General features: G+C 39.0%; 1 pseudogene; it reads left to right on the top strand.

The window, feature by feature from the left end:
* Positions 1–1966: 1966 nt before the first annotated feature.
* On the top strand, positions 1967–3240 carry LOC109457538 (hsc70-interacting protein pseudogene; annotated as a pseudogene).
* Positions 3241–15681: the final 12441 nt, after the last annotated feature.

The raw sequence follows: 15681 nt of genomic DNA, 5'->3' as shown, positions 1-15681 counted from the left end.
GAGTTAGTTGTGTACCTGAGACTCTAATACCAACACTCAGTGACAAAAATTATTTTAAAGTAGAGAAACACTACTCAATTATCTACAAAAAGTGATCATGATAATCCCGTCTAACGTATGTGGTACTTTTCATTAACATTAAAAAATATAATATGGCCGCTATGTAAGAAAAACCTATACTACCCCTCCTCTCTGTGTGTTTCCTTTACTCTCACACTATTACCACACTCACAACACCTCTGACACCAGATATATGGGAGTTTTTTCCCCTCAACAAGCAATTCTGTGCAACACCAGCTGATTGTCCTACAATTTAACTCAAACTTGACGCTATCATCCGATCACACAGGTGAAGAGCTCAGTCCTGCAAGACTGTCCCCTCCTCTCACTTTGGACACTGATACCAAGTCCAGGTTGTCGCCTGTGCTTCAGACCAATCGGCTACAAATCTGAGATTCCCATGACCTTCTCCTTAGGTTCGACTAGTTTGCTAGAGGAGCTCGCAGAACTCAGGAAAACAGTTTACTCACTGTTTACCAGTTTATTGTAAAAGGATATGATAAAGGATACAGAGGAACATTCAGACGAAAGAGTTGCATAGGAAAGGTATGTGGGAAGGAGGTGTGGAGCTTCCATGCCCTCTCCAGGCACCACTCTCCCAGCACCTCCACGCGATCTCCAACCTGGAAGCTCCCAAACCCCATACTGCTGGGATTTTTACAGAGGCTTCATCACGTAGGGCATGATTAATCACTAACTCTATTCTAGTCCCTCTCCCCTCTGCAGAGGGTGGGTGTGGGGCTGAAAGTTCCAAGCTTCTAATCATGGCTTGGTCTTTCAGGAGACCTGTTTCCATCTAGGAGCCCACCAACAGTCGCCTCATTAGAACAAAAGATACTGCTCTCACCCGGGAAATTCCAAGGGACTTAAGAGCTCTGCAACAGGAACAGGGAGTCAAAGGTCTAGAACAAAAGATGCTCCTAGTGTTATCAACCCTTTGGAAATTATAAGAGTTTTAGGAGCTCTGTGCCAGCAACTGGGATATATATTGATATCTATATATCTACATATATGTATGTGTATATATATGTGTATATATATAATTATTATCTCACAGTAGCATTATAGAAGTATCAGCAAATCTCTAACAAAGTAATAATAACCCAGGTGATAGCTGTCAACTCATTTTAAATTAATTTTTCATGACCCCTACATTAATGACTAATTTTACTGCTTATGATATGCACAGTATTCTGTTCATTATAAAGTAATAAATATATCAAGTTGATTTATGAGATTATAAAAATAAATTGATTTCTGTGAGCTGGTTACTTATTGATGAATATCAGGTTCATCAATAAGCACGGGCTTGAGAAATCACTTCTGACATTATGAAAGCAATTCTCACTTTACCTTAATCTTCTTTAAGGTAATGATAAATATTACTTTAATAAATAATATATAGAATCACTTCTTGGCCTTTTGGCTAAGATCAAGTATAAATAATATATTGAAATCATATTTTGCCTTGCAGTGGCTAACCTCCTTTTCAGAGAAATTTAGCAAAGGTATGACAACACTCCATCTAGGAATAACCCCTGGGGAAATCTCCCCATTAGAGTTTCCTGTTCCTTCCAGGAATGACAGGCATTTCAGCAAGTCAGATGTCATGTCACCCTCCAGACAGAAATCTCAACTTGTTTTAAAACAAAAGGGCGCCTTATGGCTTCATGACTTCATGATCCACTTAATGCTCCCACTCACGGAATAGCCAATTCTAAATGACTCCCGCAGGGGCTGGTATCTCCCTCCTCCTTTAAAGCACCACGTAGGGGGTTGATCCATCCAGAGAACAGATTCAGAGTTAAGAATATAAGCGTGGGCACAGAGGCAAGCAAAAGTACAAACAGCAACACTTGTAGAGGGGTCTAGTCAGTGCGCAAGAGCAGGGGTGAAGGCAGTAGCGATGCACCAGCGACAGACCCGGGTCACGAGACCGTTGGTGGGAGGAGCCAGCGGTCAGGGCGGTTCTAGTCCGTTCTGCCTTGTGGCGCCGCCCCTACTACACAGCTGTGCCCCAGCCAATGCGCAGCCTCAGGTACGCGCACCACCTCCTGCCGCTTCCTGACCACGGACCCCCCAAAGTGAGCGAGCTTCGGGGCCTCGGTGAAAATGTGTAAGCAGGAGCCAAGTGTTCTGCCTCCAAGGAACTGCTCTTCCTGAGGGAGTGGGTGGAGAGCATGGCGGGAGGGGGTATAAAATACCACCTGCTACTCAAAAAACAAAATCAGAAGAAAGTATCAGTGAAGTAAAAACAGTAAGAAGGCGGGGGAAAACCAAGGAACCATCAAGACCATAAAGACCAAGGAACCATCAAGTGAGAGGAAAGTGATCTAGAAATTGACGGTGAAGATGTGATTGAACCACCCAGGCACTGATGCCCCTCAAGAAATGGGAAATGAAAATGTAGAGGTAACTGAGGAGATGATGGATCAGGCAAATGATAAAAAAGTGGCTGCCATTGATCCCTAAATGATGGTGACCTACAGAGAGCCATTGCCTTGTTCACAGATGCCATCCAGCTGAATCCTCGCTGGCCATTGTGTCTGCCAAGAGAGCCAGCGAATTACAGAAGCCAAATGCTGCCATCGGAGCCTGTGACAGAACTACTGAAATAAATCCTGATCAGCTCACCCCTGCATGTGGTGAGGAAACGCACATAAACTTCTGGGCGGTTGGGGAGAAGCAGCCCATGATCTTGCCCTTGCATGTAAATTGCATTATGCTGAAGATGCTAATGCAGTGCTGAAAGAAGTTCAACCAAAGGCCCAGAAAATTGCAGAATATCGGAGAATGTATGAGTGGAAATATGAAGAGTAAGAGATTAAAGAAAGAATGGAAAGGGTCAGGAAGGCTGTGGAAGAACATGAGAGCTCCCAGAGGGAGGAAGAACCAGACAATCAGAAGCTCAGTATGGATGGCTCTTTTCCAGGTGGTTTTCCTGGGGGCATGCCTGGAATGGGAGGGGGCAGGCCTGGAATGGCAGGAATGCCTGGGCTCAATGAAATACTTAGTGATCCAGAGGTTCTTGCAGCTATTCAGGATCCAGAAGTCATGGTGGCCTTCCAGGATGTGGCCCAGAATCCAGCAAATACTACGAGTATGTCAAGATACCAGAACAACCCAAAGGTTATGAATCTCATCAGTAAATTGTCAGCCAATTTTAGAGGCCAAGCATAATGTCTTTCTGACAAATAAAGCCCTTGCTGAAGGGAAAGCAACTTACATCACCCAATGGATGTCATAGTAATATAAACCAGTGTACCTCTGACCTTCTCATGCGGAAAGTGGGGGTGCTTTGAAGAGAATCCTTTCCCATCTGCCACACACGCAACTGTACCATTTTACAGTTGTTTGCCATTGGGGTATTTGTTTTCCTACTTGGAACTACAAACTTAAAACATGTTTAAATATTAAAAAAATATTTAAAAACAAAAGGGTGTGTTAAACCTTAAAAACAAAACAAAACTCAAGAGGGAAGTATCTGAGGTTTATGCATATTGGACATATAATCTATACTTCCTTATTTTCACATACATAAATAACTTCTGTTGCAAGATACAAAAGGGTATCATAGATTCCATTCTGTGACTGTGACTTGTAACTCTTCTTTTCAGTAATCACAGCCTTCCAATTATTTGCCTAAGAGCAAAGGACAAAGAGATAATTTACACCACCCATGTTTTAATAAATGATAAGAAAAAAATATTTATATGATGCTTATTTTCTACCAGATACCTCCTAATTCCTTGCTAATTAGACTCTTGCTATCTAAATATTTGTTATAATACCATGCAAAAAGGCCAACCAAATCAAAACAGAAATCCACTAAAGTGGATTCAGGTATTCATGCAAGTGAAAATATTGAAATCATATGCAAGATATTTAAGTGCATACACATATACCCACACATGCACAAACATGTATCTATGTGAAGGTATATACATCTATAGCCTAGCTTTGTCTGCTGAGAAAGCCCAGAAGGAATGAGAATGATACCTCGATAGCAGTAAGTACACTTAGCACCCATATGGTTTCTTAAGGGCATTGTCTGCCCTTCTTTCTTTAAATACCAGGGTAAGGGCCTGAGATTTATGACCCTTCCCCACTTTGCTGAACATGTAGGCTAATAGATTAAAAACTAGAGGCTAAGAAATGCAATGATACAGAGCTAGTAAATAGCTGAGCTAAGATTTGAATGTAGCTCTGCCTGACTCCAGTACCCAGCATCCTAATTATGAAGCCTTGATAACCCTTGAGATGTGCAGCCTCTGTCTTGTTTCAAATCAGCACGGATGAATTCATGTTGCTAGATTCTGTTCACTACTGGCTTCACAATCAGTGATTTCTCCCAATATTTGTGGGCAATCTCATTATCTTAACAATTTAAAAGAATGTGAGGAAGCTGATATAGGAAAACTTGTATTTCAAAGTTATTTCTATGAGATCTGGCACTTCAACTTCTAAGAGCCTGAGGCTTTTGGATAAAATATGAATCACAAGAAAGAAATCATGTGTTTAAGGTAAAAACAGGCTTTTTTTTTTTTTTGAAATCCAACTAAGTAAGTGGGATTCAAAATCTCCCTTATTTCTTTTGAAGCAAATACTAATACTCACCTAAATCTGAGTCCTAACTCCACTCCTAAATCCCTTCATTGATTTCATGTGAGCAGGAAATACTATTCTACTGAGCAACTAAGATTTGGTGGGGTGGGTGGGTTGTTTCATAGCAGTTATCCTTCCGTAATCAATACAGAAATTGGAACACTGAAATGAAGCACCACTTTAACAAACACCGAAAAGTCTGACTTAGCATTCAGGCAGTGGGAGGTGAAGATACTGAGCTGGGGCAAAACATGGAAACCGTTGCCTGGAATGACCTGGAAAGTGGTCTGCTAGCTGCCAACTGAAGGACAGAGGCTGGAAAACAAAATGTTAACAGGGAGTGTTGGCTGTTACAGGCTGTGATTATTCATAGAGAAAAGGTACACTTAAGCAAGAATTGGCCTCTGTGCAAGCAGAAATGAAAAGGAATAATCTAGAAATGTAAGGCTATGCAGGGTAGGAAAAGCTGACTGGTTCTAGACCTCAAATGGTAAACAATAAAACTGACAAAGATTTTGAGTGACAAAGAGTCAGTAATGCCCAAACCCAACTAGACTTTATAATAGTAAAAATAAATTTCTCTTTTGTGAGGCCACTATTTGCAATTTTTCTTCTTTCAGCAGTTAATGTACCCTTAACTGGTATACATATTTAATCATGGAAACACCAATTCTTCCCATCCAGAAGTTATACATATCTATATTTACAAGTAGTAAACAGGCTTTATAAGAACTGTATCCTAGCTGAATGAAATCATTTAAATTTTAATAGCATCACTGGCGGTATGAGGCTTTGTATTAGTGACACTCAGTATTTAGTACTGAGATTACTGTGATCCTTGATTTTGATATCCAACATCTTCTATTTTCTCAGTTGCTAAACCTGCTTGCTTTCTTGTCAACGAATTCAAAAGAGTAACTGCTTCGCAATGTCATATATCCTGTTTTACCTTAGGGAGTGAGAGAAGAAACACTTAGTTTGAAAAAAATAAGTAAGAATCTTCCTATCACCATCTTTTTAAGCTGTTTAAACTAGATTGGGTAGGCCGAAGGCAAATATATTATAAAAGAAAATGATAAAAAGACTGTAAAAATGTCTATAATCATTTTTCATTGTAATTTTAGTGATTTTAGGGTTCTGGAGTTGTTGGTGAGTTGATATTTTATGGTAAAACATTCCTATCACAGTCATTTTGCTCTTTAAATGAATAATAAAAAGGGATCTTCCCTCTTCTAATTATGGTGGCTTCTAAATAATATGAAATAAACAATATGATGAATGTGATCAATACAAATGATCAAACTGATTAAAAAATAAATACATTTTGAAGCCTAGATTATCCCAAAAAATGTTTTAGGTAAAGACCATGTCTTCAAATTAATAGACATATAATAACTAATTCAGTGACAAATTAAAAAGGGAAAACATTTTTAATAATTTCTGAAATAAAACTGGTCTTCATTAGGAAGGCTGGATTAACAGAATACTACAAATTTTTCAGAAGAGCAAAATCTTACTAAAAATATGTTATAAATGTTTGTGGTTTTACTTATACTGGAGATGAGTTTCTTTAAGTAGGTATGCAGAATTTATTCACTCTGGTGTCAATTCATTAGTGTTTGAAGCAGCAGGGCAGTGTATCACACCTGAGGCCTGGAGAAATGTGTCTCAGTGATACTTCCAGAATCTGAGCACTCCTCACTCCTCATCAATGATACTTCCCTGGTGTGAGTCTCCTCATCTCTCCTCTCAGTGGCTTTTCAGTTGGTGACCTGCATTTTGTCCTTGCCTCTGCATGCTACACAGCCACCAGAGAGATCTTGCTAAAATAAAAGTCAGATCAATTCACCCCTCTGCTCAGACCCCTCTGATGGCTCCCAATTTCTCCTGGAGAAAAAGCCAGTGCTCTTAGCCATGGCCCCAAGGCACTCCAGGATACTGACTGCACCCCCTTGCCTCTCGAGGCTTTTCTCTTTCGGCTCTCTGCCCTCGCTGCTGCCATTGCAGGAAACATTCTCCCCCCCCCCCGGTATTCACATTGTAAATCTCACCTTCACGTCTTGCTCTGGTGTCACCTCTATGCTGCCTTCCTTGACCACTGCATCTAAAATGCAACCTGAGCTCCCTGTCCTGTGCCCACCTCCTCCCACTGCCCACCTACACTTTTTTCTCTCCTTCCATAGCACCTTTCACCTTCCAACAGACTACATTAACATCATTTATTGTCTCCGCATCCCCGCACTAGAATGTAGGCTCCATGAGAGCAAGAATTATGTATTTTGCTCACTAATGTATCCCCAGGTCCTCAAAGTGCTTGACCCATTGTAGATATTCAAAATAATTTGATGAAGGAATGAATTACTTGTTATTAATAAACAATTTTACTTCTAAAATTAAAATAATGATTTATGCAGAGCACCCTTGTTCGCAGAAGGCCTGCATATATTTTTCTTTGTCAAAATGGGAATATCTTTATTATTGCAAATACTTTCCCTGATATCCTCATTTCTTAAATCGTCATTTCATCCTTGGTCATTTCTAAACCCAAGGTCAGCAGATGCTGACGTTTTCATATATTTGAGTTAATGCAAATATGTGACATTCAAAGATATCACATTGATCATTTGACTTTTGAATTGATTTTGCTGTATATTCAATTTCTTTCATTCTACTGAAGGTACAAAGTGTTGATAATAAGATGCTCCTTACAACTTGCAAAATTGTTTCTGTCATCCTGGTAAGATATTTATTTTTAAAATGTCCCCATGACAGCACAAAATTATGCTACAAATAAGTTTTGTGTTATTGGTGTTGTTTTTGTTTCCAGTTTTCTTTGTTAGGCTTTCCCTCTAGTCATTGGTCTTTATGACATTTGATTCTAGGACTAAAGGCCATTCAAGCATGTAATAATACTCTAGTTTTGGGTTCTCAAGAGGATTTACTATTTATTTGCATATATTCTCCAGAATCCAGTTTTTTTGTCATATTCATACATACTGTCTCTTAGGTAAGAAATAAAATTTTATAACTTAATTTCTTCTGTAAAACAGCTTCATTAGGAAATGCAAGGAAGTTGTGCTCAGTATGGCAGGATGATACATACGTTCAGCTTCTGTGGGAGGTCTTTGTGCATTGCAATCTGTCCTAAGAAAGAGCAGATGGGCTGGAATTTTCTAGCTACCTGCAAACATTCCTTAGTGCTAGTCACCCTGTAGATGATTAGAAAATATTTATCGTAAGTGTACTTTAGCTAATAGATTCCTTCCTGGTTGCAACTGGCATTGACTTTTTCCCCAAAGGATATGCATTTACTGATACTAGGGGAAGAGGTTCCAGAACTAGCAAATTTCGATTTTTCTGACTTTTGAAGGGCTCCATGCCAGGGTTAAGAGAAAATGGCTGTCAGTAACGGTTTGCTGTGTGTATATGCAGTGCAGTTTGTACCAGTTTACCAACCAGGTTGCTAATTGTCTGGTTTAGACATTTCCTGTTGTCTTCTTTCCTTATCTTTATGTTCTAAATTGCACTAACTGTTGATTGTCTTTGATGTTCATTTTAATCTGATATAACTAGCCTAAAATGGCTACATTTGGGGAGCAGTGGTTTTCTTTTTTCTCTGAGCATAAAAATGTCCTAGGTGGTGAAAAGAGTTTTGGATTAAGACCCAGAAGAATCTGGAATAATGGGTTGACTTTGTCAACATGACCGTTGACACTGAGGGTCTGAATCTTGTTTCAGATGATGTTTCCATTGATCTGCAAAATCTAACACTTACCAACCCTTTCTCTTTGCCCTCCAGGAGGGGATTAAATCTGGAGATCCTAACTTAGAATGGCCTGTCTCAATGCATTCTCCATCACCAAGAGCATCCAGTATAGTATCTTTCACTTACTGCTGAGAAGTCAGACATGATAACATCTAGTCCCTGTTGGAGAAAGCTTCAGAAGGACTTCAAATGCAATTAAATGCTCTTCGACATAATTCTAAATAGAGCATTATGTTGTGAGCTCATTTAAGTTATGATTCCCAAATCCATTTAAAGATAGTCCCTTGTTGGATCAGCATCGACCCAGTATTTCAGTTTAAACTATGGTCACTTTGTAACCAGAGGGTTGAACGTTTACATCTCCCTCAAATTCATATGTTGAAATCCTAACCCTCCATGTGATGGTACATGGAGGTAGGGACTTTGGGAGATAATTACGGTTCCATTAAGGCATGAAGGGTCCTCAGGATGGAATTAATACCCTCATCTAAAGAAAAAGGGACATAAGAGACAGGATCTCTCTGTCTCTGCTCTCTACAAGTGAGGATACAATGAGAAGATGGGTGTCTGTACACCAGGATGTAGTTCTCACCAGACAGCAAATCTGCTGACACTTGATCTTGGACATTCCGGCCTCCAGAACTGAGAAATAAATGTTTGTTGTTTAAGCCACACAGTCTGTAGTAATTTGTTACAGCAGCCCGAGCAAAACTGCAGTTGTTCTGTTTCAGCAAGACTTCCACCTCCTACCCAATTCTAACGATACCTTCCCTTTCCACTGGTCTTTCCTTGGATTCACTGACGAATGTCACAAGTAAAAACTACTGGTGAGAATGTAAAATGATTCAGCCACTGTGGAAAACACTGGCAGTTTCTTTAAAAGGTAAACATAGAATTATCATATGACCCCATAATTTTACTCCTAGGCATATACCCAAAAGCATTGAAAATAAGTACTCAAATAAGAACCTGTACATGTGTGTCCATAGCAGCACTATTCACAATAGCCAAAAGGTAGAAACAACCCAAATATCCATCAACAAATAAACAGATAAACAAATGTGTCATATACATTAAGTGGGATATTATCCAGCTATGGAAAGGAATGAAGTACTGATGTATGAATGAACCTCTAAAATATGCTAAGTGAAAGAAGCCATATACAAAATGGAATCACATGTTGCATGATTCCATTTATAAGAAATATCCAGAATAGATTAATCTATAGCCACAGAATTGTGGGTTCCAGAGGCTGGGAAGGAGGAATGGGGAGAAACGGCTCAATGGGTATGGGTGTTACTTAGGAATGATGGAAATGTTTTTTAACTAGACAGAGATGGTATTTGCAAAACATTGTGAATGTACTAAATGCCAATGGATTGTTCACTTTAAAATGATTAATTTTATGTTATGTGAGTTTCACCTCAATAAATTATTTTTTTAATTACACAAGTAGAAGTTGACATTTTAAAATTCTCCAATGTATTTGATCAACATTGATGCTAAGGCCATCAATTCAGGTGCAATTTTTACTCAAAATTTATCACATGTTCAGAATGTCTTTCTCAATTAGCTAGAAGAATTGAGCAAAGAAAAAAAATTGTTTATTTCATTTCAATTGAGCACTCTTAACACCAGTTACGTTAAAAAGGAAAAGAGGTCAATTTATTGGATTAAGTGGACAAAGGAGGAAAAAAAGGAAGGTTGGAGGAGAATCAGGCATTAGCTACTTATTTTTCTACCGCTTTCCTAAAGCAGGGTATGCTCATGGTCTCTGTATTTGTTTTTCATGGGGGAAGATACGAGCATGCTGGAAATGAATGGAACATTACAGAGCTCTCTTGGAGTGGTCTATAGCTAGACTATAGCTAGGCTCCACTTTAAATTGTGTGTTTCATAGAGAAACAAATAGTGGTTGCATCATTTGAACTTACCGTATCTGAAGTAAATAAAATGTATACCACTAAGATGGTTAATTTTGAACATCAACTTGGCAAAAATATGGTACCCAGTCGGTTAGTCAAATACTAGTCTAGATATTGCTATAAAGGTATTTTTTAGATGTGATTGACATTTATAATCAGTTGACTTTAAGTAAAGCAGATTACCCTCTGGAATGCAGTGTGTCTCATCCAATTTATCAAAAGCCTTAAGAGCTAAGACTGAGGTTTCCTGGAGAAGAAGGAATTCTGCCTCCAGATTGCAACACAGAAATTCTCCCTGAGTTTCCAACCTTCAGACTCGGTACTGCAATTCTGGCTTGCTCTACAGCTGAGCCTATTCCTTAAAACAAATAGAGAGAGAGAGAGAGAGAGAGAGAGAGAGAGAGAGAGAGAGAGAGAGAGAGTTTATTGGTTCTGCTTCTCTGAAGAATCCTGACTAATACTGTAGAGCCACTTCACCATGACCTACTAACACTGATCTTGGGCACGACTTCTGGCTGTTAAAATAAGGCCACCATCACCTTGTCAATCTCCCCACTGAGGCCACTATACCAGAAATAAAAGCTTAGCTCTCACAGGTTTATTTACCTTAGACTCACTGAGAGAAACCAGGGCATAATTATCATTGTTCCCTGATTCATCCTGCTTAGCAAGACAAGGTTTAACAATACCAAAACCACAGGACATTGATGTCATCAGGTCTCAGTGACAGCACAAAATGATGGTAGGTTTTAAATCAAAGTATAATCAATAGCTAATGTAGTCAAGTAATGTTAATTCCTCAAAATGAATAAATTACAACATTCAGAAAGAAGTATATGACAGCCGTTTTCATTACCTTCCAAGAGGAGATTATAACAAACAGAATTTTAAAAATTATCCTATACACAACCTGAATTAAATGAATTTGGAATTGCCCAAAGTTTTAGTTCATCTTATTCCAGGGAGACAGAAGAGATATAACACAGATACATAGGAAAAAGAGTAAAGCTCTGTACTTACGTGTGTGGTGCTTGATAACTCAACCAGTTTCTTCAGGGGGGACAAACCTTCATAAGAGACCAAGAGAAAAATACGGTTTTTAGTGTTCTTATAAAATTCAATAAAGAAGTTTTTGTCTGAGATGCCCAGTGTTATTAGTAGTCAATAAAAATATAAATTAGAAAAAACAATGAAAACATTATCACTTATAAGATTTATAAAAATTAAAACACCTATCACATCCAGTACCAGCCAATATGTGGCAAAACTAGCACCTTTACACACTGCTGATAACAGTTTCAATTGCTAAAATATTTTGAAAAAGAAATCTGTTGTTATTATTTCTATTAACATTTACAATGGACTCAGTGACATAACAACCCCATGGGAAAGAAAAGCATTGGAATATGAGGATTTATGTACCTGGATATTTATTAAAGCATATGTGTAGTTATTTCGAAAGAATAACCTACACACCTATAAAAAAAGAATGGTTGAATAAATTCAACTATCTATCCTATAAAGCATCTATTAAAAATAATGAGTTATATCTACAAGTATTAATGTGAAGAGCTATTAATGAAACGTAGTCAAGTGAAAGCAGAAGTAGCAGAGAGAGGTATAGAGTGTGAATCCACGTTTACAAAAAAACAAATCCTCCATTTGAGTCAACATGTTTGTTTGCACAGAGAAATGTATGAAAGTACACACTAAAGTGCTAACTTTACTATGGAGGAGATGGAATTGCATAAGGAGTTGGTGAGGATCTGGGTGAGATCATTAACGTTTCATTTTTATGCTTCTGTATTGTTTGACTTTGTATTGTTTATATTTTTTAAATGTTCTGTATATATGATGTTTTGACATCTTAAAAAACATTTTTGGCGGGGTAGAAACTGACCCTCTCTGGACTAGTCAATTCTTAGAGATAGTAAAGGGCTCAGTCAGACAGTAAAACCCCTCTATCTGGCCTGTGCACTCCAGGAGGCACTCTCTCTCTGCCTTAATTACCCCAGGACCAGGTGTCAGGCCTCTAAGGACCACCTCTGCAGTTTAGAGCCTGCAGGAATTACAGTCATCCCTACTTGTCTGAGGGGATTTGCTCCAAGACCCTCAGTGGATGCTTGAAACCATGAATTGTAGTGAACCCTATATATACATACACACTATGTTTTTCCTAAACATACATACCTATGATAAACCTTATTTTATAAATTAGGCATAGTAAGAGGTTAATAATAATACTCAATAACAAAATAGAACAATGTAATAAAAGTTATATAAACGCGTCCACACTCAAAATACCTTATTGTACTATACTCACCCTTCTTGTGATGATGTGAGATGATCAAATGCCTTATAAAGTTAAGAACTTTCACCTTTTCACTTCAAGGCAGCACTTTACGGCTTCTCCTTGGCACATCTGAGTTGCCAGCATCACTACTCTTGCACGTTGGGACCATTATTAAGTAAAATAAGGTGACTTGAACACAAGCCCTGAAATACCACAACAGTCTGGTAACCCTGATGGCTACTAATGGGCAGGGAGCATCTACAGCAAGGAAATGCTGGAAAAAGTGATGAGTCACGTCCCGAGCAGGGACTCGCGAGATTTCATCACGAGACTCAGAACGGGTGCAATTTAAAACGTATGAGTTATTAAAACTTATGAATGTTTTTTGGTTCTACTTCTTGGAATTCCTATCCAGATCCCCACTGTCCCCCTTACAAATAACTATTCAGCAGTTAAGTTCAGCATTTTCAACTTTTATTCTATGGCAGTTTTACCAATTGTGTGACTACAATGAAAGCACCAGCACTGTTGAATTCTACAGTTTCTAGGAAACTTTCTTCTCGTTCTTTCTAAGCTTATGCTCCCTGATGGACTAAGTTTCTAAAAACAGTTTCTGTGACTCCTCTACATTCCAGCTGAGAATTTCTGATCCAGTGAAGACACGTGTCCTTCCCAGCTCGGACTACCAGCTCTCTAGATTCTTTCTGAAAATTCATGATATTACCAATACCATCTCTGTTTTTGATAGTCCTCCATTTGGGTACTCAGCCTACTTATGAAGCTCTAATAACTCTGACCTTCACATTGACATTCCATAAACCATTTAATAATTTTTTTTTCTCCCTGAAGTAGGTATGTTCACAGAGAGCTTCTGATTTCAGAAACAAGAAGGGAAAAGTTGGTGAACCTGTGGGGGTAAATAAGAGGTCCTCCCTCCACCTCTCCCTAAGGTAAGGTTTGCCATATTATGCCGGTGGGAGGAGCTTTGACAGGACAGAGTGAATGGGGTGGTTGCATGTGGGTGCAGACCTTTAGACTCACCCTCGCACAGAGTTGCTGTGGTGGGTACAGCTCTCTCTGTCTGTCCACCCCTCCCCAAACCCCTAGCACCTAGCACGAAACTGATGAGAAAAACCTGAAGCAAACACTTGCCTACCCTCACTGTTATTTTCCATCAAGTCAGTGAATGAACTTTCTTCATGTTGAACAGTAAATATGACATTTGGGTTTTGGATTGGGGTGAAGAAGGTAGGCCAAGGAAGTCTTTTGACCTGTTTTGGTTCTGAGCAAAAGGCAAAAGGAAATGTCTCAGGTCTAGCTTTTTTCTCTACATTGGGATGAAAATAAAATATTCCTTTGCCTTGTGTAATCACACAAGAACCTCGTTTCTTCAGCATGCATTCTGCTTTAATCCAAGCTAGCTGTTTAGCTGGATAGAACTCTGACTCCCTAGCATTCTTTCCCCAGAGCCTCCCCCCTGTACACATACCATACAACCACCCCTTTTAAGCATTAAGCACTTAGGACATTAGGTTCTAGTCAGCGTCAAACTCACGGAAGAATAAAGCTTCAGGTCTGTCAGCCATGACCAAGATACAATAGCCAGACCTCAAACTACAATAAGGCTTTAGTCAAACAAAGATAGCTTCTCAGCCTCAGTTACGTTTAAGCTCCAGACTCATGAAAGTGGAACAGCCCCACGTACTGTATCCCCTGGAAACCGGACCGAACAACGCCATGACTGACAGCAGGACCTGAAGCCATGATCAACTGCTCCCTGCCTGAGCCCTGACCAATCAGTAGAGCCCACGACCCCAGCTCCCATAGTAACCATGATTAATGATTTTCCTCCTATATAACCTAGCTACTAGAGGCCACCAGAGAGCCAGGTTTTTGAGAGCCCTAGTTCACCTGTGTCTCCGGGCTTGGAGCCAATTCCTTAAATAAACCTTTACTTTCTTTGCTGCAAACTCCTCCATGTGTCTTTTTTTTTTTTTTTCTTGGCTTGGATGCGTGCGGGCAAGTAGACCCTTTGAGTCTGCGGTAACACTTGATTTGTCTGTATGACTATCATCCTTATGAAGCTGGTGAGGAGTGGTGTCTGCTTGAGGACCAGACTCAGATATTTAGTCATTTCTCTCTTTATCTATGAGCTAACATATCCTTTTAACATTTTTCTGGAGTAGCTTTCTAATAGACACTTATAAGAAAAGGGTTTCTGAGTCTGTATTTTAGTAATATTAAAAAGTAACAAAAATATTGTTTTAATATATGGAAGTTTCAATCTTTCTAAGTTCAATTATAAAATATATGGCCTTATACAACACTTTTATTAACCCACTATGTTATTTCACAAAGAAAGATGGATGTATAAAAAAAATTAAATTCTGGTGACATTTTTGAATAAAAATTTTTTTAAGTTGCTGAATTTATGTTATGCTGAAATGTATAGGAAGAAGAAAAAGAAAATGAAATATCAGAGATAAAATCAAAGCTTTATTTGGTCAATGTATATGCTTCTGCACAGATGGAGAAAGTCTGGGATGGCAGATCACAGTTCCTTACAAGCCACCAGTGACCCTTTTACATGTGGGGCATTTCTGAGATTTCATGATAAGAATCAGACTCCTTGGTATGTCAACAGGAAAGTGTGACTGAGATTGATACACTAGCTCAGTCTTGGGGCACGTAGTCCATCACCAGCTCCTTCCATGTCCCAGGGGAGGACTGTAAAAGAAACGAATTTGGCTTTATCATCTTCATCTTCCCCATCCCTCTGTGCCCTCCATTCCTTGCTCCTTCCATTCCTGTTTAGTCTTCTATTTCAGCTAATTGTCACAATATGTAGAAATCGCCTATGAGATGTGTAATTCACATGCAAGGATTTGTGCATTTTAATAATGGCTTTCCAAAAATCAAAAGACTTTTAACTTTTATTGATTTTATTACCTAGGTGATAAATCCTGACATTTCAGGCATCAGATAGAGGGAGGCCAGTGAGAGAAGGATCTGAGGACAAACTACATGCTGCC

This window comes from Rhinolophus sinicus, chromosome 16 (genome assembly GCF_057876585.1).
Source record: "Rhinolophus sinicus isolate RSI-liver-muscle chromosome 16, RSI-T2T, whole genome shotgun sequence".
NCBI lineage: Eukaryota > Metazoa > Chordata > Mammalia > Chiroptera > Rhinolophidae > Rhinolophus > Rhinolophus sinicus.
Note: the sequence above shows the minus strand (reverse complement) of the source record. Positions and strands in the feature narration are given on the sequence as shown.